This window comes from Heterodontus francisci, unplaced genomic scaffold, assembly GCF_036365525.1.
Source record: "Heterodontus francisci isolate sHetFra1 unplaced genomic scaffold, sHetFra1.hap1 HAP1_SCAFFOLD_539, whole genome shotgun sequence".
NCBI classification, from domain to species: domain Eukaryota; kingdom Metazoa; phylum Chordata; class Chondrichthyes; order Heterodontiformes; family Heterodontidae; genus Heterodontus; species Heterodontus francisci.
Genome location: NW_027141047.1, coordinates 914,934 through 926,846, shown reverse-complemented (window position 1 = coordinate 926,846; position 11,913 = coordinate 914,934).

The window sequence follows — 11,913 nt, the reverse complement described above, 5'->3', positions numbered from 1 at the left end:
TGGGCTGGACTTGGACTTGGTACCAATAGTGTAAATCGGTATGGGGGTTGGGGGTGGGGGGAGCTGTGAATCGGCCGCCTGTTCAGCATCTCTCCCCTGTTTTTACGTCAATGGGAGCAAAACCCGTGAGAGATGGAAAGCAGGATCACAATCGCGCTGTGCAACACCAAGGTAGCGAGTTGAAATCCAGCCCCAGACAAAGGGACAGAGACACAGAAATCACAGATCCAGGGATTAGAACAGAACTGAGTGAAGGAGAGAGAGAAAAAACAAATGAAGAGGGAGATCGTGAATGAAGAGAGGCAGGGAGTCAGAAACAGGTGCTGAGAAAGATCCCAGGCATATAGAGAGAAGCAGAGACTGAAAGATGTCGAGGGGCAGAGATACAAAGTAAGATGCACTAACACAATAGAGAGGGGTGTCTCGCGGAGAGGGAGGGAGATGCAGAGATAATCTTGCAGGAAAGGAGATGTGGGACTGAATGAGAGAGAAATGGACTGAGAGACAAATAAAGATGCAGAGAGTCGCAGAAAGTGAATGAAATGGGAAACTTGTGAGACTCTAGATAGAGGTAGATATATAAAGGATGTTGAGAGATGCAGAAATAGGGATTTAAAGACTTGAAGAAACAGAGCGATGAACATTGGGGGAAGCGGCAGAGAACAAGTTGCAGCAAGAGATGGAAGAGAGGGAAATCTAAGGGCTTACATTGACTGTTCTGGAGCAGCGCTTCACAAACTATTTGCTTCAGATGCCCCTCCAGCCCCCTCCCTTGCGGGAAAAAGCCCCTCCCACCAAAAAAACAAAATAAAAATACTGCGGATGCTGGAAATCTGAAATAAAAGCACTGCTGGAAATACTGAGCATTTCCAGCACTTTGAATTTATAACAGCCCCTAAAACACACGCACTTAAACATAGAACATAGAACATAGAACAGTACAGTACAGTACAGGCCCTTCGGCCCACGATGTTGTACCGAACCTTTAACCTACTCTAAGACCAAACTATCCACATACCCTTCATACTAATATCATTCATGTACCTATCCAAGAGTCGCTTAAATTTCCCTAATGTATCTGTTTCTACTACCACCGCTGGCAGTGCATTCCACGCACCCACCACTCTCTGTGTAAAGAACCTACCTCTGATATCTCCCCGAAACCTTCCTCCAATCACCTTAAAATTATGCCCCTTGGTGATAGACCTTTCCGCCCTGGGAAAAAGTCTCTGGCTATCCACTCTATCTATGCCTCTCATCATCTTGTACCCCTCTATCAAGTCAACTCTCATCTTCTTCGTTCCAATGAGAAAAGCCCTCGCTCCCTCAATCTTTCTTCGTGAGACATGCCCTCCAGTCCAGGCAGCATCCTCGTAAATCTCCGCTGCACCCTCTCGAAAGCTTCCACATCCTTCCGATAACGAGGCGACCAGAACTGAACATCATATTCCAAGTGTGGTCTAACCAGGGCTTGATAGAGCGGCAGCATAACCTCGCGGCTCTTAATCTCAATCCCCCTGTAAATGGAAGCCAACACACGGTACCCTTTCTTAACAACCCTATCAACTAGGGTGGCAACTTTGAGCGATCTATGGACATGGACCCAAGATCCCTCTGTTCCTCCACACTACTAAGAATCCTGTCTTTTTTGCAGCGGCGACAGGGAGAGCGAGGTGGCAGCTTGGTAAGTGAGTTTACAACTAATATAAACTGACCTTGTTGTTTTGGCAGTTTCTTTTTGCAGCGGCGACAGGGAGAGCGAGGTGGCAGCTGGGTAAGTGAGTTTACAACTTATATAAACTTACCTTGCTGTTTTGGCGGTTTCTTTTTGCAGCGGCGACAGGGAGAGCGAGGTGGCAGCTGGGTAAGTGTCTCCCACCCGCCCTCCTCCTCTAACCAAAAAAAAATGGACTCGGTGGTGTGCAGATAAGGTAAGGCTTTTTCTATTTATTTTTTTTTCCTGTGATTGGTGAAAACTTTTCGTTCCTTTTTCGTTTACCTAAGTTAAGACTAACTTAAGCTTAAGATTGAAAGTGGCAGGAGATGACAGATCCGTGTCATGCTCCTCTTGCTCAATGTGGTATCTCAGGGAAACGGCTGATGTCCCTGACTCCTTCACGTGCTGGAAGTGTGTCCAGCTGCAGCTCTTGTTAGACCGCATGACGGCTCTGGAGCTGCGGATGGACTCACCTTGGAGCATCCACGATGCTGAGGAGGTCGTGGATAGCACGTTTAGCGAATTGGTCACACCGCAGATTAGGATTGCTGAGGGTGAAAGGGAATGGGTGACCAAAAGACAGAGAAAGAGCAGGAAGGCAGCGCAGGTCTCCCCTGCGGTCATCTCCCTCCAAAACAGGTATACCGTTCTGGATACTGTTGAGGGAGATGGCTCACCAGGGGAAGGCAGCAGTCGCAAGGTTCATGGCACCGTGGCTGGCTCAGCTGTTCAGAAGAGCGGGAAAAAGAGTGTAAAGGGCTATAGTTATCAGGGATTCGATTGTAAGGGGAGTAGATAGGCGGTTCTGTGGTCGAAAACGAGACTCACGAATGGTATGTTGCCTCCCAGGTGCACGGGTCAGGGATGTCTCAGATCGGCTGCAGAACATTCTGAAAGGGGATGGTGAACAGCCAGTTGTCGTTGAGCACATAGGCACCAATGATATAGGTAAAAAACAGGATGAGGTCCTGCAAGCAGAATTTAGGGAGTTAGGAGCCAAGTTAAAAAGTAGGACCTCAGAGGTAGTAATCTCAGGATTGCTACCAGTACCACGTGATAGTCAGAGTAGAAATGAAAGAATAGTCAGGATGAATTCGTGGCTTGAGAGATGGTGCAGGAGGGAGGGGTTCAGATTTTTGGGACATTGGGACCGGTTCTGGGGGAGGTGGGACTATTACAAATTGGACGGTCTACACCTGGACTGGACTGGAACCAATGTCCTTGGGGGTGCTTTTGCAAACGCTGTTGGGGAGGGTTTAAACTAATGTGGCAGGGGGATGGGAACCATATGGGGAGGTCAGTGGACAGTAAGGAGGTAGTAACTAAAGCCTGTAAGTAACTAAGATAATGAAGTCAGCCTGACTAAGGAAAAAAGTAGACAGGGAGCAGATGATGAACGCAAAGGGACTGGTGGTCTGAGGTGCATTTGTTTTTTAGAATTAGAATTAGAATATTACAGCGCAGTACAGGCCCTTCGGCCCTCGATGTTGCGCCGATCATCTGACCTACACTATTCCATTTACATCCATATGTCTATCCAATGACCACTTAAATGCCCTTAAAGTTGGCGAGTCTACTACTGTTGCAGGCAGGGCGTTCCACGCCCCTACTACTCTCTGCGTAAAGAAACTACCTCTGACATCTGTCCTATATCTTTCACCCCTCAACTTAAAGCTATGTCCCCTCGTGTTTGCCATCCTCATCCGAGGAAAAAGACTCTCACTATCCACCCTATCTAACCCTCTGATTATCTTGTATGTCTCTATTAAGTCACCTCTCCTCCTCCTTCTCTCTAACGAAAACAACCCCAAGTCCCTCAGCCTTTCCTCGTAAGACCTTCCTTCCATACCAGGCAACATCCTAGTAAATCTCCTCTGCACCCTTTCCAAAGCTTCGACATCCTTCCTATAATGCGGTGACCAGAACTGCACGCAATACTCCAGGTGCGGCCTCACCAGAGTTTTGTACAGCTGCATCATGACCCCGTGGCTCTGAAACTCGATCCCCCTACTAATAAAGGCTAACACACCATATGCCTTCTTAACAGCCCTATTAACCTGGGTAGCAACTTTCAGGGATTTATGTACCTGGATACCAAGATCTCTCTGCTCATCTACACTACCAAGAATCTTCCCATTAGCCCAGTACTCTGCATTGCTGTTACTCCTTCCAAAGTGAATCACCTCACACTTCTCCGCATTAAACTCCATTTGCCATCTCTCAGCCCAGCTCTGCAGCCTATCTATGTCCCTCTGTACCCTACAACACCTTTCGACACTATCCACAACTCCACCGACCTTAGTGTCATCCGCAAATTTACTAACCCACCCTTCTACACCCTCATCCAGGTCGTTTATAAAAATGACAAACAGCAGTGGCCCCAAAACAGAACCTTGCGGTACACCACTAGTAACTAAACTCCAGGATGAACATTTGCCATCAACCACCACCCTCTGTCTTCTTTCAGCTAGCCAATTTCTGATCCAAAGCTCTAAATCACCTTCAACCCCATACTTGCGTATTTTCTGCAATAGCCTACCGTGGGGAACCTTATCAAACGCCTTACTGAAATCCATATACACCACATCCACGGCTTTACCCTCATCCACCTGTTTGGTCACCTTCTCGAAAAACTCAATAAGGTTTGTGAGGCACGACCTACCTTTCACAAAACCGTGCTGACTATCGCAAATGAACTTATTCTTTTCAAGATGATTATAAATCCTGTCTCTTATAACCTTTTCCAACATTTTACCCACAACCGAAGTAAGGCTCACAGGTCTATAATTACCAGGGCTGTCTCTACTCCCCTTCTTGAACAAGGGGACAACATTTGCTATCCTCCAGTCCTCCGGCACTACTCCTGTCGACAATGACGACTTAAAGATCAACAACAACGGCTCTGCAATCTCCTCCCTGGCTTCCCAGAGAATCCTAGGATAAATCCCATCTGGCCCAGGGGACTTATCTATTTTCACTCTTTCCAAAATTGCTAACACCTCCTCCTTGTGAATCTCAATCCCATCTAGCCTAGTAGGCTGTATCTCAGTAATCTCCTCGGCAACATTTTCTTTCTCTACTGTAAATACTGACGAAAAATATTCATTTAACGCTTCCCCTATCTCCTCTGATTCCGCACACAACTTCCCACTACTATCCTTGATTGGCCCTGTTCTAACTCTTATCATTCGTTTATTCCTGATATACCTATAGAAAGCCTTAGGGTTTTCTTTGATCCTATCCGCCAATGACTTCTCGTGTCCTCTCCTTGCTCTTCTTAGCCCTCCCTTTAGATCCTTCCTGGCTAGCTTGTAACTCTCAAGCGCCCTAACTGAGCCTTCACGTCTCATCCTAACATAAGCCGCCCTCTTCCTCTTGACAAGCGCTTCAACTTCTTGAGCAAACCACGGCTCCCTCGCTCGACAACTTCCTCCCTGCCTGACAGGTACATACTTATCAAGGACACGCATTAGCTGCTCCTTGAATAAGCTCCACATTTCGTTTGTGCCCATCCCCTGCAGTTTCCTTCCCCATCCTACACATCCTAAATCTTGCCTAATCGCGTCATAATTTCCTTTCCCCCAGCTATAATTCTTGCCCTGCGGTATATACCTGTCCCTGCCCATCGCTAAGGTAAACCTAACCGAATTGTGATCACTATCGCCAAAGTGCTCACCTACATCTAAATCAAACACCTGGCCGGGTTCATTACCCAGTACCAAATCCAATGTGGCATCGCCCCTGGTTGGCCTGTCCACATGCTGTGTCAGAAAATCCTCCTGCACACACTGGACAAAAACAGACCCATCTAAAGTACTCGAACTATAGTATTTCCAGTCAATATTTGGAAAGTTAAAGTCCCCCATAACCACTACCCTGTTACTCTCGCTCCTGTCGAGAATCATCTTCGCTATCCTTTCCTCTACATCTCTGGAACTATTCGGAGGTCTATAGAAAACTCCCAACAGGGTGACCTCTCCTCTCCTGTTTCTAACCTCGGCCCAGACTACCTCAGTAGACGAGTCCTCAAACGTCCTTTCTGCCGCTGTAATACTTTCCTTGATTAACAATGCCACACCCCCCCCCCTCTTTTACCCTCTTCTCTGTTCTTTCTGAAACATCTAAATCCCGGAACCTGCAACATCCATTCCTGCCCCTGCTCTACCCATGTCTCCGAAATGGCCACAACATCAGGATCCCAGGTACCAACCCATGCTGCAAGCTCACCCACCTTATTCCGGATGCTCCTGGCGTTGAAGTAGACACACTTTAAACCAAGTTCTTGCTTGCCAGTGCCCTCTTGCGTCCCTGTAACCTTATCCCCTACCTCACTACTCTCAACAGCCTGTACACTGGCACTGCAATTTAGGTTCCCATTCCCCTGCTGATTTAGTTTAAACCCCCCCGAAGAGCACTAACAAATCTCCCCCCCAGGATATTGGTACCCCTCTGGTTCAGGTGAAGACCATCCTGTTTGTAGAGGTCCCACCTACCCCAGAAAGAGCCCCAATTATCCAGGAAACCAAAACCCTCCCTCCTACACCATCCCTGCAGCCACGTGTTCAACTCCTCTCTCTCCCTATTCCTCTCTTCGCTAGCACGTGGCACAGGCAACAACCCAGAGATAACAACTCTGGTTGTTCTCGCTCTAAGCTTCCACCCTAGCTCCCTGAATTTCTGCCTTAAATCCCCATCTCTCTTCCTACCTATGTCGTTGGTGCCTATGTGGACCACGACTTGGGGGTGCTCCCCCTCCCCCTTAAGGATCCCAAAAACACGATCGGAGACATCACGTACCCTGGCACCTGGGAGGCAACACACCAACCGTGAGTCTCTCTCGTTCCCACAGAACCTCCTATCTGTTCCCCTAACTATGGAGTCCCCAATGTCTAATGCTCTGCTCCTCTTCCCTTTTCCCTTCTGAGCAACAGGGACAGACTCTGTGACAGAGACCTGCACCCCATTGCTTACCCCTGGTAAGTCGTCCCCCCCAACAGTATCCAAAACGGTATACCTGTTGTTGAGGGAAACGGCCACAGGGGATCCCTGCACTGCCTGCTGGTTCCCTTTCCTTCCCCTGACGGTAACCCATCTACCTACTTCTTTTACCTGAGGTGTGACTGCCTCCCTATAACTCCTGTCAATAATCCCCTCCGCCTCCCGAATGATCCGAAGTTCATCCAGCTCCAGCTCCAGTTCCCTAACGCGGTCTGCGAGGAGCTGGAGTTGGGTGCACTTCCCGCAGATGCAGTCAGCAGGGACACTCTTGGCGACCCCTACCTCCCACATTCTGCAGGAGGAACATACAACTGCCTTTACCTCCATTCCCACTATTCTAGATTCCCAATAAATCTACTGAAAAACCAAACGAAAAAAAAAGTCAAAACTTGTTCGCTTAGCAATCCGACGGACTGAAGTTTTAAATAAAAAGCTTACCTTATCAACACCCTAGAGTCCTTTTTTTTGGTTAGAGGAGGAGGGTGGGTGGGAGACACTACACGTGTAATGTCTCGGGTACTGCCACTGCCCAAATAAATAGTTTTCCCCTCCCCAGCAGTCCCCGGTCCTCCGAAACAAAAAAGGGATTAACTTGTAACTTACAGAAATTGACCGCTCAGCTGAAAGTCCGCTCCGCACCCCGTTCTATCAAGGCTGCTCCTCGCAAAAGACAAAGATTTTAAAACTGCCCAAATAAATAGTTTTCCCCTACCCAGCAGTCCCCGGTCCTCCGAAACAAAAAAGGGATTAACTTGTAACTTACTGAAATTGACCGCTCAGCTGAAAGTCCGCTCCGCACCCCGTTCTATCAAGGCTGCTCCTCGCAAAATGCAAGAAGTGTAGTAGGTAAGGCAGATGAACTTAGGGCCTGGATTGGTACCTGGGAGTATGATGTTATTGCTATTACTGAGACTTGGTTGAGGGAAGGGCATGATTGTCATCTAAAAAGCCCAGGATATCGATGCTTCCGGCAGGATAGAGAGGGAGGTAAAAGGGGTGGAGGAATTGCAGTACTGGTCAAAGAGGATATCACAGCTGTGCTGAAGGAGGGCACTATGGAGGACTCGAGCAGTGAGGCTATATGGGCAGAACTCAGAAATAGGAAGGGTGCAGTAACATTGTTGGGGCTGTACGACAGGCCTCCCAACAACGAGCGTCAGATAGAGGTACAAATATGTAAACAGATTATGGAAAGATGTAGGAGCAACAGGGTGGTGATGATAGGAGATTTTAATTTTCCCAACATTGACTGGGATTCACTTAGTGTTAGAGGTCCAGATGGAACAGAATTTGTAAAGGGCATCCAGGAGGGTTTTCTAGAGCAGTATGTAAATAGTCCAACTCGGGAAGGGGCCATACTGGACCTGGTGTTGGGGAATGAGCCCGGCCAGGTGGTTGAAGTTTCAGTAGGGGACTACTTTGGAAATAGTGATCACAATTCCGTAAGTTTTAGAATACTCATGGACAAAGAAGAGAGTGGTCCCAAAGGAAGAGTGCTAAATTGGGGGAAGCCCAACTATACCAAAATTCGGCAGGAGCTAGGGAATGTAGATTGGGAGCAGCTGTTTGAAGGTAAATTACATTTGATATGTGGGAGGCTTTTAAAGAGAGGTTGATTAGCGTGCAGGAGAGACATGTTCCTGTGAAAATGAGGGATAGAAATTGCAAGATTAGGGAACCATGGATGACAGGTGAAATTGTGAGACTAGCTAAGAGGAAAAAGGAAGCAGACATAAGGACTAGGCGGCTGAAGAAAGACGAAGCTTTGAAAGAATATTGGGAATGTAGGACCAATCTGAAATGAGGAATTAAGAGGGCTAAAAGGGGTCATGAAATATCTTTATCACACAGGGTTAAGGAAAATCCCAAAGCCTTTTATTCATATATATGGAGCAAGAGGGTAACTAGAGAAAGGATTGACCCACTCAAGGACAAAGGAGGAAAGTTATGAGTGGAGCCAGAGAAAATGGGTGAGATTCTAAATGAGTACTTTGCATCGGTATTCACCGAGGAGAGGGACATGACGGATGTTGAGGTTAGGGACAGATGTTTGATTACTCTAGGTCAAGTCGGCATAAGGAGGGAGGAAGTGTTGGGTATTCTAAAGTGCATTAAGGTGGACAAGTCCCCAGGTCCGGATGGGATCTATCCCAGGTTACTGAGGGAAGCGAGAGAGGAAATAGCTGGGGCCTTAACAGATATCTTTGCAGCATCCTTAAACACGGGTGAGATCCCGGAGGACTGGAGAATTGCTAATGTTGTCCCCTTGTTTAAGAAGGGTAGCAGTGAAAATCCAGGTAATTATAGACCGGTGAGCCTGACGTCAGTGGTAGGGAAGCAGATGGAGAAGATACTGAGGGATAGGATCTATTCCCATTTGGAAGAAAATGGGCTTATCAGTGATAGGCAACATGCTTTTGTGCAGGGAAGGTCATGTCTTACCAACTTAATAGAATTCTTTGAGGAAGTGACAAAGTTGATTGACGAGGGAAGGGCTGGACAGATACATGAATGGGCAGTAAGCAAAGAGATACAGACCTTTAGAAAATAGGCGACATGTTTCGATAGAGGATCTGGATCGGCGCAGGCTTCGAGGGCCGAAGGGCCTGTTCCTGTGCTGTAATTTTCTTTGTTCTTTGTTCTTTGTTTAATCCTGTTTTTTGCATTCATATTCAACCTTCCAAAATGAATCACTTCACACTTTTCCAGATTGAACTCCATCTGCGACTTCTCAGCCCAGCTCTGCATCCTGTCAATGTCCGTTTGCAACCTGCAACAGCCTTCCACACTATCCACAACTCCAGCAACCTTCATGTTATCAGCAAACTTGCTAACCCAGCCTTCCACTTCCTCATCCATGTCATTTATAAAAATCACAAAGATCAGAGGTCCCAGAACAGATCCCTGTGGAACACCACTGGTCACCGCGCTCCAGGCTAAATAGTTTCCATCTACTACCACCCTTTGTCTTCTATGGGCCAGCCAATTCTGTGTCCAGACAGCCAACTTTCCCTGAATCCCATGCCTCCTTACTTTCTGAATGAGCTTACCATGGGGAACCTTATCAAACGCCTTGCTAAAATCCGTATACACCACATCCACTGCTCTTCCTTCATCAACGTGTTTTGTCACATCTTCAAAGTATTCAATAAGGCTTGTGAGGCATGACCTGCCCCTCACAAAGCCATGCTGACTGTCTCTGATCAAACTATGCTTTTCCAAATAATCACAAATCCTGTCTCTCAGAATCCCCTCCAATAATTTGCCCACTACTGATATAAGACTGACTGGTCTGTAATTCCCAGGGTTATCCCTATTCCCTTTCCTGAACAAGGGAATAAAATTTGCCACCCTCCAATCATCTGGTAATACTCCAGTGGACATTCAGTATGCAAAGATCATCGCCAAAGGCGCCACAATCTCTTCCCTCGCTTCCCGTATTATCCTTGGGTATATCCCGTCTGACCACAGGGACTTATCTGTCCTCATATCATTCAAAATTTCCAGCACATCCTCCCTCTTAACCTCAACCTGTTCGAGCATATCAGCCTGTTCCACGCTGTCCTCGCAAACGACCAGGTCCCTCTCACTGGTGAATACTGAAGCAAAGTATTCATTTAGGACCTCCCCTACCTCCTCCGACTCCAGGCACAAGTTCCCTCCACTATCCCTGATCGGCCCTACCCTCACTCTGGCCATCCTCCTGTTCCTCACATAAGTGTAGAACGCCTTGGTATTTTGCTTAATCCTACCCGCCAAGATATTTTCATGTCCCCTTCTAGCTCTCCTAAGTCGATTCTTCAGTTCCTTCCTGGCTACCTTGTAACCCTCTAGAGCCCAGTCTGATCCTTGCTTCCTCAACCTTAAGTAAGCTTCCTTCTTCCTCTTGACTAGCTGTTCCACATCTCTTGTCATCCAAGGTTCCTTCACCTTACCATAAATTCCCTGCCTCATCGGGCGAAACCTATCCAGCAGTCGCAGCAAGTGCTCCCTGAACAACCTCCACATTTCTGTCGTGCATTTCCCTGAGAACATCTGTTCCTTATTTATGCTCCCCAATTCCTGTCTAATAGCATTGTAATTCCCCCTCCCCCAATTAAATATTTTCCCATCCCGTCTTCTCCTGTCCCTCCCCATGACTGTAGTAAAGGTCAGGGAGTTGTGATCATTATCACCGAAATGCTCTCCCACCGAGAGATCTGCCATTTGGCCTGGTTTGTTGCCAAGCACCAAATCCAACATAGCCTCCCCTCCAGTCGGCCTATCTACATATTGAGTCAGGAAACCTTCCTGGACACACCTGACAAAAACTGCTCCATCCAAACTATTTGCACGAAGGAGGTTCCAATCAATATTAGGGAAGTTGAAGTCACCCATGACAACAACCTTGTTACTTCTGCACCTTTCCAAAATCTGCCTCCCAATCTATTCCTTCATGTCTCTCTTGCTATTGGGGGGGTCTATAGAAATCTCCCAATAAAGTGACTGCTCCTTTCCTGTTTCTGACTTCCACCCATAATGACTCAGTAGACAAACCCTCTTCGACGACCTCCATTTATGCAGCTGTGATACTATCCCTGATTAGCGATGCTACTCCCCTACCTCTTTCACATCCCTCCCTATTCCTTTTGAAACATCTAAACCCCGGAACATCCTACATCCATTCCTGCCCCTGTCTTATCCAAGTCTTCATAATGGCCACAACATCGTAGCTCCAAGTACTGATCCATGCTCTGCGTTCATCACCCTTATTCCTGACGCTTCTTGCGTTAAAATAGACACACTTCAACCCATCATACTGGCTGCAACTTTGCCCTGTCAACTGTATAACCTTCCTCACAGACTCTGTGCACTCTGTATCTGCCTGTTCAACAGCTACCCCATCCACTGATCCGTAGCTCCAGTTCCCATCCCCCTGGGAAACTAGTTTAAACCTTCCCGAAAAACGCTAGCGAACCTCCTGCCCAGGATATTGGTGCCCCTCCAGTTCAGATGCAACCCGTCCTTCTTGTACAGGTCCCACCTTCCCCAGAAGGTATCCAAATGATCCACATTTCTGAAGCCCTCCCTCCTACACCAGTTCTGTAGCCACGTGTTCAGCTCACTCGCGCGTGGCACCGGGATCAATCCTGAGATTACTATCCTGCTCGTCCAGCATTTTAGCTTCCATCCTAACTCACTATATTCGTTTTTCAGGT